Genomic DNA, 23,268 nt, shown 5'->3' with positions numbered 1-23,268 from the left:
CTACCTTCAAAATTGGTCTGAAAAATCAGGGTGCAAAAAAATATTTATCCAAAAAACTTTAAAATTTCCATGAAAATAGAAGTCTAATCAAATGAAAACAATCTAATATGCATTTTTCTGCATTCATAATCATGTTTAGCATGTTTGGGCTTGTTTAAAATATTTTGATTTTTTTATGAAATTCCAATGTACAGCACCGCAAAAAAAAAAAAATTTCGCAAAAGATTAAATTTTCGTCAATATCTAGATATTTTGGAAACTAATGATGGCAAAACAACTGGACAGATGTATAATGCCAAATCAAAAAATAAATATTAATAGTATTTTTGGTTGAGAAGTATTTTTTCAATCAAAGTGTACAGTGGACAGTGAAAATCTATGCTTCACAACAATAACAATAAAATTGCTTTTAAATTTGTCTCTTATAAAGTTAAAATGGAAAAAATCATTTAGAAATAATGCTTTTCATGGCAAATAACTTATTCCGGAATAAGTGTTTCAACTTGTGAATAAATAGAAACCTAATCATTGAACTTAAAACACTATTTCATGAAATCACAATTCAATGTTTTAAAATATTTGAAGCGAGTTTTTGAAATATGGTTTCATATTTTGGGTAAATTTCATATGATACGAAGTTGTTATATATATGATACGATTTTGGTTATAAATAATCAGATTTAAAAAAAAATCATATTGTAAAAGTGGTAAACATTAAGCGATATTTTTTCATATTTCACCCTCTTACGCCCTTGGTAGCTCAGGTGCTTCTTAAATTAATAACTTCAAACAGTAATTTTTCGAATACTTTTGAACAAATGCTTCTCGATCAACCCTTTCTGAATCATTTAATTATATCAATTTAATTTTCATCCAATTTGGTCAAGGCAAACAAAAATGATGAATACCTTATTTTCAAATGATATAACAAAAAAAATCGTTAAAATGGATTGTCCAAAATAAAATAGTAAATATTCATTCCATAATTGCGTAATTTTTGTTGCTCATCATATAAGCGAACTATTCCTAGTTGTGAATGCTTCAGTAATTAATTTTATCTGAATTAAACCTTAACATAAAATTTACACTCATGATGATAAGTTCAATATTAAAAGTAGTTTGATATGAATTAAATCAAATCAGGTTCTCTAATTATTATTTTTTGTAAAATTACAATAAAATTACAATATTGGTGCCCCAAAGGTGGGAAAATGTATACTTCCGCTTGTATTTCGGGAATTCCCGTGAAATTTACAAATTTCCCGGGAAACGGGAAATATTATTTTCCGGGAAATCCCGGGAATTCCCGGGAATTTTTTTCCCGGGACGGGAAATTGGACGCTCTTTTGGCTTCTCCAAAACTTTTGAATTTTTTGACCTTACCCTGAATTCCAGTAACAAATATTTGTTACGTCGATGCACTTGCCATTGATAGTTGGCATGCACCAAATATTGTTTTTTTACCATATTGACTATAGGGACCATCCATAAACCACGTGGACACTTTAAGGGGGTATGGCGATTGTCCACGCTCCATACAAAAAAAATTTTTTTTGTATGGACAATTGTCCACGAGGGGGGGGGGGGTCGTGATTTCCAAAAAAGTGTCCACGTGGTTTATGGATGGTCCCATACCAATAAATACAAAAAATAGTATTTGCTGAAAATTCGCTCCAAATAACAAAAACAGTGGAACGACGACTACAATCATAATTGTCATCAAAACAAGTAAACTCTTATTTCCACTTGAAAACGACAAACAAATTCCTCACTTGTACTTTCAATCGACTGCCAAAATACCTTTGAAATTTAATTCCGGCTTCCGTTGTTACGTCCTAGCTTGCTTTCACTTTTCAAGTTTCCTCAGAAAGCACATTTTCCGTCGGCACTGCCACCATCCATCGTAACGACCAACGCCTTCAACCGTTAATTTTCGGATAAAACTCTTATATTTAGAAGCTGAACTTTTCCGGCAACAACAAAATTCTTCACTGAACTATCTTCTGGCCATAATAGTATGTTTTTCGGTTTCGGTTTTCGGTTTGTTATTGTGCCATCTTATTTTCACATCCTCGAAAAAACGCAATTAAAATGCGACTCACTTTTCTCAAGCACATACCACCTTAAAAAATGCTTCCTTCTTCAAAAGAGTTGGTTGGCCAGCGGGGGTTTCCTTACTTGCGAAAAAACACTGAACACAATAAACGCCCAACTTTCTTCGGTTAATTTTTGCAAAATTAAATTTCCACTTCCTTTTTCGTCAAACTTAAACGAAAGGGACACCACACGCACCAAAAGCAGCTGCTGTACACCTTGTCATCATGAGCTTCCTTCTCATTTTTCCATCACAAAGTTAAGCAGAAAAAAAAATAATGAAAAGATTAAAGTCCATCAAAAAGTAGGAAAAAGTCCACCGGAGAGCTGCGCTCCCGCCAGAAAACCGCGTTCGACCGCGAGCAAATCACAACAGCAACTGAAGAACGCTTTCCACGGAACATCACTCTGGAGCACCACTGCTGATGCTGCTGCTGCTGCTTTCACTGCCAACCAATCCAGTCAGCAGCATCCAGAGTGGAGGCACCCAGAATCAGCTGGAGCAATTCTCTGGGAAAATGCAGGTTATGTTCTTGGTTGTAAATTATTATTTTAAATTATTTAAGATTCTGAACTAAAATAATGCCTATTGAATGTTAACTAAAGTGTTTAGCAAGAAATGAAAAGTTGGCAATATGTAATAAAAATTAAAGCAGTTTAAAATTATGTCATAAATTAAATTTGTCACCTAAACAAAACTGAAACTAAATTTAAATAAAAACTTCAAGATCTAATTTCAAATTTTCCAAAGAACACCCCTCGAACAAGTGACGAAGGTAGGAAAACTGTGCGAACCCATGAATGGAATGTATAAACGAGCTTTTTTTCACCCACCACCACCCACTCCAGAAACAAGGGTGAAGAAGATTCAGCAACTACAACACGTGCCGGACTGTTTTGGCGCCAAAAGCTGCTGAATTGAAGGGGTGCGCGCGCAACCACGTGGAGCGCCGAAGCCGGTTGCCGAACGTGCCAGCCGAAGCCTAACTTCGGGCGTTTGTTGTTGTGGTAACACGTGGCCGGTCGGGCCGGTGTTCGGGTGGAGTTTGGTTTTATGGAATGCTTGAGGGTTATTTGAATGAGTTGAACATGAACATGGCGATGTTTGTAAGCATTTAAATCTGAATTTAAATAAAAGAGATGTTTTCTAATTCTTCAAATGAAAATGATTCTTCAGTTTTAATCATGAAACCATTTTGTTTAAAATAGAGTAAACATTTATCGTAAAGAGTTTTCTGAGCAACATTTTTTTTTGTGGTTTTATACCGCTGCTGCATTTTAAAAGCTGAGCAATTCTCTACGAAATCGGCCGATTTCGACCATTTTTATTTTTTGTATTTTTTTATTTGACTCAAACTTTGTGGAGGCCTTCCCTATGACCAAATAAGCTATTTTGCGTCATTGGTTCACCCATACAAGTCTCCATACAATTTTGGCAGCTGTCCATACAAAAATGGTATGTAAATATTCAAACAGCTGTAACTTTTGAGTGAATTTTCTGATCAATTTGGTATCTTCGGCAAAGTTGTAGGTATTGTTGAGGACTTTTGAGAAAAAAATAGGTACACGAAAAAAAAAATTGCAGATTTTTTATCAACTTTTTTTTTTACTTAAACTCAATTTCCCAAAATACGTATTTTTTGATTTTCGAGATTTTTTGATATGTTTTAGGGGACAAAAATCCGCAACTTTTGAGCCATAGAGAAACACGGTCAAAAAATCTGCTGCCGAGTTATGAATTTTTGAAAAAATAGTGATTTTTGGAAAAAATTGAAGTTTCATGTAAAAACAAGTTTGACATTACTTTTTAATGCAAAATTGAATTTGCAATCGAAAAGTACTTTACAGATTTTTTGATAAAGGGCTCCGTTTTCATGATATAGCCACCGAAAGTTTGATTTTAGCGAAATATTTGCAGTTTTTCAATTTTTAAAAATAGTGACCATGAGTGACCATTTCTAAAAATATTTTTTTGAAAAGTTCAGAAAATTTTCTATAAAATTGTCTAAGAGACATTGAAGATTGGACCTCAGGTTGCTGAGATTGAGCCGCTTTAAGAAAAAGAAACACGAAAATTGAAGTTTTCTAAATCTCACCAAAACAACCCACTTTTTTCTAATGACGATATCTCAGCAATCAATTGTCCGATTTTCAATGTTAATACATGAAACATTCGTGAAATGGTGGTGTCTTCGGCAAAGTTGTAGGTATGGATATGGACTACACTGAAAAAAATGATACACGGTAAAAAAAAATTTGGTGATTTTTAATTTAACTTTTTGTCACTAAAACTTGGTTTGCACAACACTATTTTTGATTTTTTTTTATTTTTTGTTATGTTTTAGAGGACATAAAATGCCAACTTTTCAGAAATTTCCAGAATGGGCAAAAATATTTGACCGAGTTATAATTTTTTTTAATCAATACAGATCAAAAAATCGAATTGCAATCAAAATGTACTTTAGTGAATTTTTGATAAAGTGCACCGTTTTCAAGTTATAACCATTTTTAGGTAACTTTTTGAAATAGTCACAGTTTTTCATTTTTAAAAATTAGTGCCCATGTTTGCCCACCATAGAAAAAAATATTTTTGAAAAACTAAGAAAATTCTCTATATTTTGCTTTTTTGGACTTTGTTGATACGACCCTTAGTTGCTGAGATATTGCCATGCAAAGGTTAAAAAACAGGAAAATTGATGTTTTCTAAGTCTCACCCAAACAACCCATCATTTTCTCAGCAATTAATAGTCCAATTTTCAATGTTAAAATATGAATTTTTCCGATCTATTCGAAAAAAATATTTAAAAAAAATTAAAATCAAGACTAACATTTCAAATGGGCGTAATATTGAATGTTTGGCCCGTTTAAAATGTTAGTCTTGGTTTAAAAATTTTGAAAATATTTTTTTCAAAGAGATCGGAAAATTTTACGAATGTTTCATGTTTTAACATTGTAAATCAGACCTATAGTTGCTGAGATATCGACATTAGAAAATGGTGGGTTGTTTGGGTGAGACTTAGAAAACATCAATTTTCCTGTTTTTTAACCTTTGCATGGCAATATTTCAGCAACTATGGGTCGTATCAACAAAGTTCAATAAAGCAAATCATAGAGATTTGGGCAAACATAGGCACTAATTTTAAAAACATGAAAAACTGCGACTATTTTCAAAAAAGTTACCTAAAAATGGTTATAACTTGAAAACGGAGCACTTTATCAAAACATCACTAGAGTAATTTTTGATTGCAAATTCGATTTTACGTCGAAAAATGATGTTGAAAATTTTTTGCGACAAATATTTCGATTTTTTGAAAAAATCTGTATTGATTCAAAAATTCATAACTCGATCAAAGATTTTTTGCCCATTCTGGAAATTTCTGAAAAGTTGGCATTTTATGTCCTCTAAAACATATCAAAAATTAAAAAAAATACAAATAGTTTTTTTTGCAAATCAAGTTTTAGTGACAAAAAGTTATATTAAAAATCACAAAAAAAATTTACCGTGTATCATTTTTTTCAGTGTAGTCCATATCCATACCTACAACTTTGCCCAAGACACCAAATCGATCAAAAAATTCCTTCAAAAGATACAGTTTTTTGAATTTTCACATATCATTTTTGTATGGACAGCTGCCAAATTTGTATGGAAAATTATATGAACGGACTAATGATGCAAAATGGCTTCTTTGGGCATACCGAAGGCACCAAAAAAGTTTCAGCCGGATTAAAAAATACAAAAATTAAAATTAAAGAAAAAAGACCGATTCCGTAGAGGATTGCTCATTTTAAAACACTTTGCTCATTCAAATGTTGACACCGTGGCCTGTAATTTCAATTTTGAACTTTTTTTCCCTTTTTTCGGAGGCTGGGATCCTTTTGACATAGGGATAGCATGTAAAAAGTTCAAACAAATCTAAAAATGCTTCGAAAAGTCGATTTGCGAAAACGTAGAGAATAACCCAATTACAAAGACCGATAACAATTATGCTGTACATCAAAATAAATAGTTTGGAATTCAGCAAATTTAGGCCCAAACGGATTGAGTTTGGAGGTTTCTGTTTAGCGTTAAAGTTTGTTCAGTTAATTTGGTGAAAATGTATTGAGTGGAACAGAAATTTTGCTTGTTAAGTATATATTTGTTATCAACAATGCGATAATATTTTTTTGTATGGAAAAAAGGTAGATTAGAAACATGTCTTTTGAAATATTAGTCTTGATTTTGAAAAATATATTGGAAGGTTTGGAAAATTTCACGAAAAATTATTTTTTGAGCATAAAAAATTATACCTATAGTTGTCGAGCTATCAATTCTGAGTTACTATTCGTTCCATTTTCAAAGCTGTTTGAATATTTTACTCTATTTTTATCTTTTTTTATTACCAGAAATTAACACATAAATGAGTTTTTTTTTAAATATGATGATCGAGATCGAGTGTATTTCGCAAATAAGATGCTTTTAAATGAGTTTTCATAAGCATTTTGTTCATAACATTTTAGTTAAAATTTTCCTGAATTGTTTACCTACCTGTGTGATATTTTTTCTGATGAGGAATGTGATATCTTTTTAAAAAATTAAATAGTTGGTTTGTATTACAATATATAAAACTATTTTTATTAATAATTCCTGAGGTGTCCTTGTCCCCGCAGTTGTTATCCTTCCTTCTGTTACGCTGACGTCCAGTTGATGTCCAGAACAATATGACCTCATGCTAACGAAGTGTGCTTGCTGTTGATGGTGAATCAAAGATCGCCTGCCAAACCATTTGATCTGACTTTACCTGATGATTATCATACCCTACACGAATGTTTGAACTTTTCACTGTAGTTGTTGGACAACCAAAATCGACGGTTTCTTCCTTGAAGTGCATCTTCACCGTCTTAGATTGGGTTTCCTGTTGATGCTGGTTTTTCGTGAAACATTCCATATCGTTGATCAACCCAAAGCCGGATTGTATCAAATTCTCTCTTTTCCTTGGTTCTCATGTTCTGAGTGCAGCAACAAATTTCAATAGTGTTGCTGAAAAAGCTTCTTTGGTGGCCACTTGTCCTTGTAACCCAGATATCCTGAGCCCAAATCCGACTGCTGAGGGTTTCCAACACAGATTTAATTCCAATCCTCATGTCGATGGTGTGTGGGTTAGCCCGTGCAGGGATTTTTTTTTTAAATCCCTCAGTTTGTTCATTGGGTTTCTTCATCACTTCTTGGCCCAGACGGTGTGTTGATTGAATGCCGCGGGTTGACGATGTCCATAGTTTCAACGATGGGTATGATTTGTAGCGGTAAAGTTCAACCAGATGGTATTGGCAGGTTCTCCTTGTTCCACCTCTGGATGTACACTTTTTTCCGGATGATTGGCGGTAACGGCGATCTCGACTTAAAAATGAAGTTCTACATATTTTTTTATATTTTTATTGAGTTTCAATGAGTTAATTTTTTTTTTTGAATAAATCTACAGACAAAATTTGAAAATTTAGCATTTGAATTTAAAATTACAATTTTGTAATTACTTAGACGTAGTTTACAAATAATGTTTATTCTAGTTGTATAAAATTAAAACGAAAAAATGCAATTAAATTTTTAATTTTACATGTTTTTTTGTTAATTGAATAAATTGAAGATGTTTGATTGAGTTAATACAAATATTTTTAGTCACTATTTTTCTCTTCCTAAGAAATTTGCATTGGTGATAGATTATAGTTTGAAATCTTCATGTATTGCTTCTACTTTCTATATTTTTCGTTCTTTATTTGTCTATGTAATCTTTACTTTTTGACAATGCTCTAACATTTTTGTTCAACTCCTCATATTTGAATGTTTCATGAATACTTATTTCTGTAAAACTAAAACGATTTTTTTCGTTGTAATAATTAAAACCTTTTCTTCATCTATTTTTATTGTTGTATAGAATTTGTTTGCTATGAACCTACCTACCGATTTCAATAAAAAAAAACTATTTCGGACATTTCAAAATAAGAAAAAGAAAAGACAAGCTACTCGTAGAGTCTGATAAGGTCCAGCCTGGAACTTAATCCACTACTTTTCCTTATCCGACGTATGAGTTGTATCCAGAAGGGAAACGAGGTCTTCAAATTGAGATCCTCCAAGTTGGGGAAAAGGAATCCCATAATCTTTTGATTGTACACACATATCAAACGGGACCATTTAGAAAAATTAATAGGCACAGTTCCGATTCATCATTGATTGAGATTTGTTTTATTTTTTCAACATGAAAACAGTACCATAAATTCGAGAGATTTTGAGTTCTTTATCAGATCAAACTGAAATCATAAAAATATTTTATCTTCCACAAACATAAGTCGTGAACAGAATAGTCTTATTGTGCTCTTCCAAAAAATAAAAAATAAATCATGTTAGACAACAAAAGCCATCCAAGGCACTCGAGGTCAGCTTTATGTATGGGCCATGATAAGATAATGATTAGTAGACGAGAGGTGCATCCTTCCATGTCTGAATAGTTTGGATTTAGATTAGATAAAAATATAAATCGAGTGGTCCTGGGAGAAAAGGAACTTGGAAAATAATACAGAGACCTCTGTTGAAGAATAGACACATAATAAACAAACTGAACGTATAGTACAGCACAAATCTTGTGTAGTGCAATAGAAGTAACTTAGTGAGTTATTCAACCACTCAGTGAAACATCTGCAATCCTGTAAGTTTGACAACAAGTGCAGCGTTTGGGAGCCAATCAAAATTTAAACAACGTGTGGCGATAAGACCACTCAGAGGATCTTGAACCATACAGGTTCTGGATCCTTCATCTAATTGTTTGATCGGAACATTCCACAAGGTCATAAACCTGTGGAATGCATAATGTAAAGTTTGTTCCGAGACCTTATCTGAAGAAGGTTCGTTGCACCTCCAAATAAGAGAGAGTGCATTAGTCTTATCTCTATGCTTAGGCTAATAGACCGGTCAAACTACCAGAGGGCTATGACCGGTCGCATTCCTAACACTGTTAGGAACGCATATAAATAGGTAAGAAATTTGAAATAAAGTCAGTCGAGGTTGAAACTGCAAACCGTCTTTAGTACATTGAATTATCACAGGCCCCTGTCTCCACAAACGCATCGAGTGTGTTGATCGACGGAGACAAGTTCGAAGTCATTGAGGAGTTTGTGTATACATCAGAATGGGGGAGACGACGACGGCGGAGTAAATAAAAAAAATAGAAAAGTCAATCAGGTTAGTGTCATTTGTTTTCTTTTTCTCTCTTTGTCATAATTTTTTTTTTTTGAGTAGTTTTAACTAGGGCTCAGGCCAAACTTTTGAACATAAATATTGAAGAAGCAAACGCTTCATTGTTAACCAAGACTAATAGTCCAGCTGGTTCGCTCGAAAATTTATTTGACGAAACCAGATATTCGGACGCCTTGGACAATTCATCTTCGTCTTCGTCAGATTCAGATTCTTCATTAATAAGTTCTGTTTCTGAAATTGAAATCATGGCTTTCGACCAAAATCATGCTTTCAATATTATCTGTTGACGCTAGAAAATTATTAATAGTTAAAAAAATGGCATTGGAGCAAATCATCAATTTAAGATTTTTTGAGCAGAAGAATTGACTAGAAAGTGAAAGCAGCAACCTGACAAATCAGGTAGAATGAAGGAGGGACAGAACCCAGTAGAACGCAGTTGCATCAGATAAGAAAAGGTCCCAAATAGTTGACTTCCCGTGCGCGATGGGACGATGGGACCGAAAGAGTTCCAGGAAGCAGGGAATTCACACCCTGGCAAGGCCATTTTTAGTCTCATCCAAATTCAGGAGAAAAATGTATTTACGACGGGACTAGATAGGTTAGACTTTCAGTTTTGGAATTATGTAACGCTAGGAGAACTTGTAGGAATAAGACGGCATTGTACGAATTATTTCAAATAAACCAAATTCGGAGGTCATCTCAAACCTGTGTATTAGTTATACTCAGAATTGAACTCCTGTCTTCGATTTTTGGGAAACCTACGGTTTCGACGCATCCAACCTTGGTAGCGGCTTCATCGAGATCATCGCCTAGGACTGCAGCAGTGTTCTGTTTTTAAAAGTCCATTAGAGACTTTATTTAACATAACAAAGAAGAAAGTTAAACATCAGGCGTCACAAACAGACCCTGTTGAATTTGACTCTGATACTGAATCTAGCATAGCTAGTGAAACAGATTCAATTAAAAATTTAACTATGGGTAATGGTTTAACCCTAGAAATGGTCCCTGTTTTTGATGGAATCCATTCGAAGTTGAATGCATTCATCGATCTGGTGGATGCAATTCACATAATAGAAGATGGTAAGGCAAACGAAAAGCTTTTTTCCACCATGATATACCACCTGAAACTAGCTTGGGCAAATTTAAAAGACAACTTAAAAGAAACTTTTATTCAGGATCCTTTGGATCAAATTAAAGCCTTGAATGAACTGAAAGAATTGGTCATTCAAGATAACGAAACGCTATCAACTTTTGTTGATCGTTTGGTTGAAAAATTTACCGAATTTGCGAAATTGACTTCTAGCGAGGAGTCAATTCGTTATCAAGAAAAACGGACAATAGAGCAAATTAGCTACTATTTGTCTAGAGATCACAGGATCATATTTGGGTATCCTGCAACTCTTCTTGAAGCGAAACACATTTTAAACAATGAAAAGATGGGTAATACGAAGATTCTAAAAGATTTTAAACCGCTTGAGGAATCAGGGCAACCTAACGAATTTCAACGTTATAAATATAAAAATAATTTTTAACAAAATTTTCATTCTGGGAACCAAGTTCCCCAAAATTTCAATCCCAGGTACAAGGGAAAAAACTTTAAACCATTTTACAATGGAAACAAACCAAACTTTAACCAAAACAATAATAATCAAAATAATGGGAATCAAAATAATTACCGAAGTAATGACAGGCAAAATTGGTCACAAAATTAACAATTTTGCAATCGAAACAAAGCAAAATGCTATTATGCCTCCAGAATCACAAAATGGGCATCCATCGCGATTCTTCTCCGAACCCGCATAGACTGAGAGGCAAAATTTGAGTTAGAAACCAAAGCAGTTGGTCAATCTTAAGTGATCAAGAATTTCAAAACAGCTCTCAAAATTGTTGGGGTGCTCCAATTCATCATCATTTTTAAAATTACAGACCTCAAGGAATTTTCTGATATAAGCTCAAGCCGAAAGAAAGAGAGAACAAAATCTATCGGGGCGAATAAAATGTTGTTATAAAACTAGGAGTATAATCGGAGCTCGGAGTCAGTCGTGAGTGATCTCGAGCTCTTCTAGATCGTGTATCGAATAGGTCAGAATATAATTTTATTTTATATTCAAACTTATTCAATGCGTTATATTTTGAAGAGAAAGAAAGATCCCTCATGGGCAACTGTGCATTCCTAGCGTAGCTCCAATGGATGGTTTGCGTTTATCACAACGCCCATATTGCAGCAGACGCTAATGGAACGGACGATAGAATAAGTCTCGCTTCCGAAACATTCACGCATTGATGCGTGGGCCTACCTAAAATTGATGCGTGGATCGGTCAAAATAGACGAAGGGAGGATTACCCAAAAGCACTTGATTTCAGTTTTAGCTCATTAGGTTACAAGTTTTAATTCTAAGCTAAGTTTACTGAATAAAAATCAAAAAGTATCTTGGAAAGTCTTGAAGTTGAAAGTGTTTAACTGTGTTTGACATCCGAAAGATCCAGAGTTACAGTGAAGCGACCCTCGCCTTACCAGAAAAATTCACAGTAGATTTTCTCTGAGGATCAGATAAACAGGACATGCGCGTCAAGAAAACAATAAAATTATCCTAGAGGTCCTGACGAGAAACAAATAAATAACAATATCTGTGAAAAAGGACAGGCGCGACTGGAAAACAATAAAAATGACATTATCTATGGGTTAAGTCATAAAAGGACCTCGACTAATTTCGGGTCAATATTATGAGAACATCTGAGTTCTCACGAAAAGGGAGAATTAGAGCGTGGTGGAAAGAAATAGAACATTTATATTAGGGTTTTATTAAATTAAGAGTGGGGATAATAAAATAGGCCAGGATATTATGTATAACTTGGAAGGATTTTTAGAGTGGGGGAAAAAATAAATAAATAAAAAAAAGAGAGTTATATACTGTTGAAAAGAGAATTTTGGGAAAAAAGAGAATTAAGGAAATTTTTCATTATGTTAAGAAAAATACAGGTTGAAGTGGGGGGGGGGGGGTTGTAAATGAAACAAAATATACTATATAAGAGAAACCGTAAAGGACGGATATATTATGCAACTGCAAAAAAAAAAACTAGAGTGGGGGTAAAATATAAGATATTAAATAACTAGATTTAGTATAAAAAGCCAAGCTGAAATCAAGTTGAGGTCGGAAGTTGAAGTGCGGAGTAGAGTGAAGTCCAAGTCCAGTCGGAGTCGGAGACAAGTAAGTGAGTTGTCCTAGAGAACTTGATTTCAGTTTAGCTCATTAGGTTACAAATTGTAATTCTAAGCTAAGATAACTGAATAAAAATCAAATAGTATCTTTGAAAAGCACGAAATTGAAAGTGTTTAACTGTGTTACATCCGAAATATCCAGAGTTGCAGTGCCTTGGACAGCCGCACGCTTCACTGGATCAAGTGAAATTTTTTTTTTTTGATTTAAACACCAAAAATGTCATCAATCAAACTGGAAATTATTCAAATTTTTGATGAGGTTTAGTCGAAATTAAAACAATTTATCGAACTAATTGATGTAATTCACAAACTTGAAGACGGCAAAGATAACGATAAAATCTTTGCCAAAGCCGTATTTTATTTACGTTTGTCCGAGTCAGAGTTTGTTTTAGAAACCAAAGCAGTTGGTCAATCTAAAGTGATCAAGAATTTCAAAACAGTCGAAGAATTAGCCCAATTAGAATGGCAATCAGAGCCAGATAGCTCTCAAAATTGTTGTGGGGTGCTCCAATTGAACAAAATTTTAAAAATAATTACAGACCTCAAGGAAATTTTCGATATAATAATCAAAACAATGTTCAAGGTAATTCCGATTATTTTCCACGGTATCAAAATCAAAGATACCATGATCAGAGATACCAAAGTCAGAGATATCAGGATCCAGGATATCAGTTTCAAAGATATCAAAATCCTAGATATAAAAATAGAAATAATTTCAATCAGAACAACAACCACAATCATAGTAATCAAAATTACAGACCACCAAATCAAAATTCACACAGGAATTATAATAACCTAGACCAAAACGGTTATTCGTTCAGACAAAATTATCCTAATGGTCGAAATTTTCAAAATAATGTGATGAACACTCAAAGTTTTCCTGCAATCATGCCAAACAGTGAAAATCCTGAGACTGTTCAATTTATTGACAAAAAGGAAGAATTTTTGCAGTTCAAATTGCAAACATAAAACTTGTAGATAATAGTGATTCGTTCTGCGTCACTAATAGAGAAATGAATAAAAGCCAGAAACCTGAAAGAATACATTCATTTAATATTGAACGTTCTCCAATGAGCATACATTTTATAAAAAAATAATAATAAAAAACTCAATTTATTAATTGATACAGGTGCAGAGGTGCTTAAATCTTGTTGTCTAGACACGGGCGATGAAGAAGCTCTTAATGAAAAAGTTTTTGTATCAGGAATTTTTAATGGAAAAGTTGTTTTTCATTTCCTAATGGAGAATTTTATTTTAAACTTCATGTAATGAATAATGACACAGGACTTTCTAAAATTGATGGAATTTTAGGAAGGGATGTCATGTATCCATTAAAAAGTGTTATAAATATGAATGATAAGACATTTAAATTAAAGCATAACAATGATGAAATTATATTTAAAATTCAAGAAATAATTGGAGAATATACAAATACTATCAATGAAAATAAAAAAAAAATAATTAAAGAAGATAAAATGTATAACAAAGAAGTTAATGAGTATATTATAAAAGAAGAAAACAATAATGAATTAAAACATGATGAAAAAAGTAAAAATAATGTTCTCAATTATTATGAATCTGACGATTTCAAGTTAAACGTATTCGACGATACCAGCATAAGCATAATGATTTGAATATAGCTAATGAAGTTGTCTATCCGGAAGACAATTATTTATTACATGATTGTTCGAGAACTGAAAACATATTAAGAGAAGAAAATGTACACTCAGATGAAGATTATGAAAAAAGACTTTCTATACTGAAAAAAGAAATAAAAATCAATCCACAATTGAATGAAGAAGAAAAATTATCGGTGAAAAAGATTATTGTTAATTATAATGACATATTTTTTGTCGAAGGAGATAACTTATCATGTGCAGATGTGATACGACATAGTATAAATTTGTCGACAGATAAACCAATTTTCGTAAAGCAATATCCACTTCCACAAATTTACCGTCAAGAAGTGGACAAACAAGTTTCGAAAATGCTAAATAGACAATAATTTTGATAAAATAATCTTTTTGTTAGATCCTGGTGCTGAAGTTTCTGTCTTAAAAATCAGCAAACTTCATTCTTCAATTAAATTTTTTGCTGATGACAAAATCCCCTTACAAGGAATTACAAATTCCGTTGAATTTTCAAAAGGATCAATTAATTTTCCTTCATTTTTAAAGCATACAGTATTAGAACACGAACGATTGATTTTATTTATGTGACGTTAACGGCGCTCTCTTATCAAAACAGAAATCATGTTGGTTGATAGCAAGACAAGATATTATTTGCAGAAAATAAGCAGACAGAATGCACAATTAACATTAGAATTCCTCAGACTTGACATCTACAATTTATGTTTCCTAGGAGAGTTTGTTCTACGAAGCATTTCCGTCCAGGAACCCGGACCTAAATTAATAAATGTATAAGGAAGTTTTCCCGTAGTTAGAAATAGTTTACGTTAGAAGTAAGAATGAAAAAAGTAAAGTTAGTCTTTAGCATAAGTTCAGAGAGGCAAGTCTTCATTTTATTTCTGAATATCACGGTCAAACTATTACATTGGCTTAAAGAACCACGCCAGTCTTTAAGTTTAAGAGCTGTTTGTAAACTATATGCAAACGAGGCAAGCGTTTACCATCGCATCAAAAGGACGATGCCATTTGGATCAGCGGCGGGCAAGTGCCTGAATAACATCATTCATCGTGGTCAACAAGGAACTTCCCAGCATTTTTGAAACGACAGTGGAAAATCACTCCATTGAGTGTCATAATGACTCAGCTGACTTCTCTTAAACAAAGTCATGCTAAAGATATAAAAGCTTACATTGTAAAATGTGAGCTAATTTTACAAAAACTTTCGCTGTGAACAGAAAATCTTTTAAGATCTTCTATTGACGAATAGAAAGCTGAAGACTCCGGGTATGTAGAGCCCGTTAAAATAATCTACAAAAGATTACTCCTTGATTATTTTATCAACGGGATAAAAGACGACAAGCTACGTTCAGTAGTAATGTCCAACAATTCGGTCAGTTTTGAGCAAGCTGCTCAATACGCAAAGACTGTCGAAGTTGTTTTTCGAACACATAGTGACGTTCGTGAAACATCAGAGAAAAGTAGAAAAAAAATTTGTTCCGACATGGTTTAATTGTGACCAGGTTGGTCACATACAAAAAAATGTCCAAAAACACGAGGAAATTTTAGAGAAAAGGAGAAAGACAAGAAAAGACCTTTTCTTTAATGTAACTCGTGTGGCAAAGTTGGTCACTCTGAAGAATTTTGTAGACTATATAGAGACCTCTAGGAGGTGATACAAGAATTAACGAAAAAACTTGAGGGCGGAAAGCTCACGGGAAAAAGAAAGAGAGAGAAGGCAATTACATTAATCGGGGCGAATAATAGATTGATATAAAACTAGAAGTAAAATCGGAGCTCGGGGGTCATACCTGAATGATCTCGAGCTCGTTTAAATCGTGTATTCGAATAGGCATAATATAATTTTCGTTATATTAAAACTATTCTATGTTTACTATCTAATCGAAAGAAAGATTCCTTTTGGACAGAGTACTACAAGTGGTGACAGCAGAAAAGTTTAAATAATTAAACAGGACGCTTTTTTTCTGACTAGTGTAAAATCAGTGTTTGAAAAAAAATACAGTGCCAAGAAAACGTTTGAAAAAAATATCTAATAATACAGTGCCAAGAAAATAGGAAAAATCAGTTAGCGAGTCTTATTTTAATGACTTGTTGGAGTTTGGCATGTACATCCCCGACAATGTATGAAAACAATTGGAATAAGCTCTCCCAACGACAGAAAAATAACATAATACAGGTAACAATTTAGAATTTCCATGAAAAGACTGATTTAAATGCATGTAAATTCTTGAAAGACAACTATGATTTTTTTATGACACTCAAGAAAAAATTTATAAACTCATCTTACGCAACAAAAAAACTTTACAAATTTAGTACAGTTTAAACATACATTGACGGTCATATATGATTATTGTCAAAACTCAAACGACACATTGAATTTAAAAAATGAAGAACCACAAGTAACATTTTCTATAGTGTTACAATACGTAATAATTGTTATACTATGCCTTCTACTGTTGGCATGTATCATTATCGCGATAATTTTAAGAATTTACAACAATTAACAAACAAAAAACGATATTTACATTAAAAATAATCAGTACATAATAATGAATGTTTGAGAGATTTAATGAACAGAATGCTTGATGAGGCCTCAGAATGATTGTCTGGGTGAAAAAGTAACATATTACCCACAATCGTACAATGAATCAATATTAATCGAAAGACAAAGTATTTAAAAAAAAATATATATTTAGCCAAATCTACACACCTAAGGAAAGCCTGGAAAAAGAGAGGGGAAGATGATTCCGCTAGCAAGATCAGTAAGCCATCCACAGTAAACTTAGATAATCAGATTTTTTATTTTTAGATAAGCAAGAAAAAAATATTAAAATATTAAAAAAAAGAACGGGTCTAGAACAAACCAATGATTAAAAGACGACTGGAGACTACAAAATAATAGATTGATGCGAGGATCATCCACCAACAAACGGCAAGTAACTCATACATCGGAGATCTTTGTGCCATAAACACAAATTTAAATGTTAACATACATAAATTCGCCCCGAAATAAGTTAGGAGAACGTTAGGAAAAATATTTTGGAACTTTAAGAAAAAACAATTGTAACACATCCTCATAGAAAGCATAAAAACATAAATGTTTACACGCCCACACAAATTATAACATCCACTACCGTAAACTGGGGTCAATCGGGACACATGGGGCGAATTGGGACAGCAGTTTTTACCATGTTGGAGCACAATATTTTGATTTTTCTGGTTGGTTTCGGTTAGAACAGATTCAGGCCAACAAAATGTATACATCCATATTCTAATTTAAAAGCTTTAAGTGCTCTAAAAACTGCTGTCCCTATTCAGACTGTAGTCCCGATTCACCCCAGATTACGGTACACGAAAAATCCACGAACCGATAGAATAGATTGATATAAAACTAGGAGTAAAATCGGAGCCCGGGGGTCAGTCCTGAATGATCTCGAGCTCGTTTAGATCGTGTATTCGAATAGGCATAATATAAGATAAGATGATTTGAAATAAAAGGGCCCTGCTCCGAGGAATCGGTGTCAGTTATGTTAGAGAAATCTATCGAGTATGTATCCATATCACAAGTCCCTAGGAAGAAACAACACTGGTGTCGAAGTGAAAATTTAAAAGTGTTAAGTGTTAACTATTCTATGTTTACTATCGAATCGAAAGAAAGATTCCTTTTGGACAAAGTACTACACCGCTACACTTGATATCACAAGGCCCCAGCTCTCCACATTGGTGGCAGCGGTAAACGTGAAAAGCGATTTCAAAAGTCACGAAGAAAAATCAGTGCAAATCTAAAAAAAAGAAAACTACAGTGACTAACACTAGGGGTTATACAAAGAGGCAGCGGCAGTGATTGAAATGAAGAAACCATAAAAAGTGTGTGTCAAAAAAAAATGGAATGTTTGAAAAGGAACGCCTTAGACTAGGACAAAACGACCTAATTTCAAATTGCTATATATTCAAGTGTGGACAGCAAAAAAAAAGTTTTCGAAAAGAATTTATCGGAAAATGTAATTTCAAGACTATTGTGGCTCGCGTCTTTTCAGATGTTGAATTTGAAATTTATATAAATCATAACTTTGTGAAAAAATAAATGTTTGTAAGGCTCAAAAATATGAAAAAAAAGTTCATTAGGGGGTATAACAACTATTTGTTCTTAAGATTGGCGCGAATTCTTGTTTTGTCGTTTGGACCAAGAGGACACATTGTAAATATCTTCAAGTATAAATAAAAGTGTTGGTGGTTCATAGAAATTACAGAATTTGCAACAGTGTTTTGTGTACAATCCGAAAAACCAGTGCCTAAAGACGACGGACGCTTCATCCGAAACCCATGCAATCGAAGTAATGTAATGCCCATTACATACCAGTTTTTTTTTTTTCAACTGATAGAGAACAAGTTGAACAAGAATACAAATAAATTTCAGAAAATATGTTGTCAACGGACAATAATAGAAAAAACAACGGTTATTGCTAAGATTGATAATTAAGTAAGTCTTGAATAAAAAGTCTAGCGGAAAAAATTATATCATCACTAAAATGTAACAAAAATGACACATTAACGGTAATTGATGGGCTTATTCTGGTGGGCGTACTGAGCCAGAATCCCAAATATGAGCTTGATTGGAAGTAACAGGAGCTGGCGCTTTGAATTTTAATTTTAATTTTTAATACCCCATTAAACACATTTTAAGAAAAATGAATGTTGTTGAGGAAGCAGCGAACAACTTTAGAGAGAGCCAAATAGGGGCGAGACAGATACAGTAACAACCGAGGTATGAAAGGCTACGAAACATGTACTTAGGAAATTTTACATTTGAGAAGTCGGATAATTGTATTTTTTTTAAATTTTCCGAATCAGTAGGCAATAAAAAATGCTAAATTAAAAAAAAAAAACTTGTGTATTTTTGGAGTACTGTCCAGCCTCGATTATCCGAAGGCCTTGGCAAAATTTCAGTAAGGATAATCGAAACACAAAAAAATATGTTTTCGATGTCTTGTTTTCGATTTTCGAGCTTACGTACGACCTCTAAACTTCAGAATTTTTTAATCCAAGATTGCGGCCAAAATGGCGGTTATAAAATATTTAGAAAAAATGCATTTTGTAATTAAATTGGCAATCAACCATATGGGGTCTCAGAACTCGAATTTGATGTAAAAAGTAAGAGGGTAATTCTCCCCCAATTCACACAAATTCGGAAAAAAGGTCCCGATTTGTGTGAAACTTTTTCTGATCACAAATCCAAGCTCCATTTTTAGATACCTATTCCGTGACGGAGGGACGGTACGACCCCTTCTATTTTTGAACATTCGAAAAAGACGTGTTTTTTAATGATTAGCAGACTGAAATGGTGATGATATGGAAATTTGACGTCAAAGAGGTTTTGATGTAAAAATGGACGCCTGAACGTATTTTTCGTCAAAAAAAATTAACACCCGTTTTTAAAACTCTGGCATTTTTCGTTACTCAACTGTACATTTTTTTGGACATGTCATTCTAAAAGAAATTTGATGTTCTTTTTGCATATATTTTAACCTAGAAGGATCACTTTTTTCATTTAGAACTTTTTTTTCATTTTAAAGTTTTGTGTTTTTTTTTTATAACTTTGCAGGGATTTTTTAAAGAGTGTAACAATGTTCAACAAGGTAACTCGATATGGTTACAAGCAAACCCCTTATGTTAACATATCAACATTTTGGTAATTTTTCTGCTCTACAACTTTGTAAAACATTGTAACACTCTGAAAAATAACCCTGCAAAATTACAAAAAACACGGAATTTTTAATGATTTTTTTTGTTCTGAATGATATAATGACCCTTCTGGGTTATCTCAGATTCAATCAGAACATCAAATTTTCCTCAGAATTACATGTCTCAAATTTGATTATAGTCGAGTAACGAAAAATGGCAAAATATTTAAAACTATTTTTGATTTTTTTTGACAAAGAACTTTGTCTTAAGGGCTCTATTCTGGTGAGGTGTCAATCCAGAAAAACGAAAAATGTCGCGCGTTACGAAAATGTTGCATGCTTGGTACTGGGGAAGGGGTCTGCAACGCCACAAGGCACAATGGTGCAACATTCTCGCGTGACAGTTCCAAGAATACAGGAGACGAGGCAAAATTTGCACCATGTTGCCACATTTCATGTGAACTATATAAGCTAACAGATAGCCTCTGAACAATTTTAGTGTTTACGGATTTTATTGCTCATACACACATGCAAGACACAGGTTGTGCACCAAATGGGGAGGAATTCTGTTCTAACGAAGATTGTTAGGACGGTCACTCGAAAACCAGAATGATTTGGGGAAATGGGGTTGGGACCAAACTGGTAGGATATTGGCCACACCCGGAGTGGCCAGTGCCCAGGGGAAGGTTCTACCGGGGGAACATTTATCGAACCATATGACTTGGGGCAATATGGGTATCAAAATTCATGGTTTTTGAAACTGGTATTGAAAATGGCCATTTTGACAGGATTGGCCACACCCGGAGTGGCCAGTGCCCTAAGGAAGGTTCTACCGGGGACATTTTCCGAACCATGGCAATATTTTCGTGTTTTGGCAATTTATATCCACAGAGGTGCCCATGATTGAAATTTTTGAATTAGAATGAATTATTGAGGATTAAATAAATTGGCGACGAATTAAAAATTATAAATAAAAACAGAATGATTTTTTATAGTTTTGTATAAAGTTCTTTGTCATCCCGGTCTGAAAAAAATCTGGTAAATTTGAGTGTCTGGCGCAGGCGGACGTTTGTCGTGCAGTTCAGACACACTTGGCACATTTCTTTTAGCCAGGTTTTGCGTGACGCCCGACAAATCTGGCGAAAATCTGGCGGGATAACTCACAGCTGTCTGGCACAAAAACCAATCGGTTCAATCGGTTGAACCGTGCACGACCGGTTTGTTGCATATTCGCCAGAATTCTGGCAACATTCTTGGGCCAGTCGGGGGGAAAATCTGCCAGACGTCTTGCGCAGCTAAGTGCAGCGCCCAAGACAAAACGCCCGCCAGGCGCCCCCCTTTTCCGTCTGGGATATTGGTCATGAGGAACATAACCACCTGCACCTTTTTCGATGAAAAATACGAAAAAAAATACGAAAAAAAATACGAAATCTGAGTACACCATCAAATTGGGCGTCCAATTTTATAAAAAAAGTCCCTTTGGCACCAAATTTCTATCTGAACACCATTTCAGTCTGCGAATTATTGAAAAACACGAAAAAAACACATGTCCAAAAATGGAAAGGGCCGTACCGCCCCTCCGTCTCGAGATGTCGAAAAACGGGCCTTAGTGATCAACTTTTTGGGTTATCCATTCTGCTAGGCCATCACATGAACTGACATTATCACTCACTCTGCCGTTTTCACTTGACATTAAAAAAAAAGGTGATTATTAAAGTGGTGTCCAAACTACCTCATTCTCCCCCTCACCATAATAATTTAGTTAAGCTAAGCTTCTCTTCCAAGCTCCTGTTACAAACGGTTATAAACTCCTACCACTATTTGGAGAAGACACAGTCACTTTACACCAGTACCAGCTTTGAAAACCACCAACCACCAATTCTCCATCCGTACACTTCGCCGACTCACTTCACACTGATTTGCCCTTCCCGAATGCTGGTTCGTTTTGTGGGCCCATGCGCATCATGCTCAGCGCAGGCAGTGCTGCCGACAATTTCAAGTTTGGTTTGCACTGAATTTTCTTTCGGATGTTCCTTCGTCCCTTTTTCAGGTAAACAGCTGCACTTTACTTAGGGCCGTTTCCATTTTTGTTACGCTGATTTGTTTTTTCAAAAAATATCCTGCCTGTCATAAATTGTCGATTCTTTCTCTCCCACTTATTCAGTAAGCCACGTTTCCGTCCTTCCTGGAACCGATAAGGGCAGCAATCTGCAATGGAAAACTCACTGAACGCGCTCTATGGCCATAAACTGTTCACGTAACGAATATCTTCTAGCATTGTTGCAGTTTATGAGCTTTTCGAAACCGGTTGATTTTTGCCGAAGGTCTACGAAAGGTGGTCTCGACTAGGGGTCAACCAAAAAGAAACCAGAAATGTTGTGTTTCAGGCTAGTTCACAATTTCATTTTGAAACATTATATTTCGTGATTTGAGGTTAGAATGAGCCCAGACTTAAGTTATTGTTTTCCAATTTTGGGCTTTATTTCATATTAATTTAACAAATGCAAACTTGTCCTGAGTTGCCCAGAACAAGTTGAACTTTCCCACTCCACTCCGAAGGGATTGCTCTTAAACGATCAGCACTGCGTTCAAATTAATTCAATTAGCCTGCAAACAACTTAATTTTCATCACAACACACAATCGCAGAGAGGTGTCAATCGAGCGAAGCAATCGTCACCCAACACTACTTCAACAGAGAGCAGCAGCTCTGCAGAGGACGTGAAAATAAATTACTCCTGCGCTGGCTGGCTAATTCAATTTCCAATTGCACGTTCTGATTGCTTTAATTATCGTTTAAGCTTGCAGCAGGGCGAACTCTCGAACTCCTCCTCGGTCGAAGAAGTGCTCTCTGCACGCAGTTGCACGCAATTCACTTCGAGACTCAACAGAGACATGCTGTCGGCGTCAGACCAAAGTCACCGACACTGCAGATTACACCAGCCAGTTCAAATCGAATTAATTTCACAGGATCCGAGTACCAGCAAAAGACAGTGGACGCGCACTGGACCGTAAATTGCACAGAATTTTGGCACTGAAAAACTGTACAATCCTGAATAAAAAAAGTCGACAAAAAATTATCTGCATAATTTTGGATTGCTGACAATGATTCGATTCAGCGTTTCTTCAAAACTGTTCAGAATTGCGGCCAAAGTGAGCCAAATGACCCAGATTGAGCAATTTGTATAGGAATTCAATCGCAACCATTTCCAGCACGTGGGTTTGTCGCTCCAGTTATCGCTCCAGGATTGACCACGTGAAAGGAATCGGAGCGCTGGGATGTTCGTTCAAGCATCGGGAGCTCACACGTGGCTGTGAGCGAAGACTTCGTTGAAGTCTGATTGTGGGGCCATTCTGTGAAACGTAATAGGTTTAGATATAATGAACGCCGTAATGTAGATAACCTG

The 23,268-nt window shown here is 34.6% G+C and overlaps 1 protein-coding gene across 1 annotated transcript in view; it reads right to left on the bottom strand.

Annotated features, from left to right (window-relative positions):
* The window catches only part of LOC6038349 (gamma-aminobutyric acid receptor alpha-like), a 94,136-nt gene extending 91,655 nt beyond the window's left edge, over positions 1–2,481 (bottom strand). The window contains exon 1 of the mRNA XM_038256649.1: positions 1,801–2,481. The gene's annotated coding sequence lies outside the window, so the exon portion shown is untranslated. The remainder of the gene's footprint in view (positions 1–1,800) is intronic.
* Positions 2,482–23,268: the final 20,787 nt, after the last annotated feature.

This window comes from Culex quinquefasciatus, chromosome 2 (assembly GCF_015732765.1).
Source record: "Culex quinquefasciatus strain JHB chromosome 2, VPISU_Cqui_1.0_pri_paternal, whole genome shotgun sequence".
NCBI classification, from domain to species: Eukaryota; Metazoa; Arthropoda; class Insecta; order Diptera; family Culicidae; genus Culex; species Culex quinquefasciatus.
The sequence above is the reverse complement of the archived record's forward strand: the minus strand, read 5'-3'. Positions and strand labels throughout refer to the sequence as shown.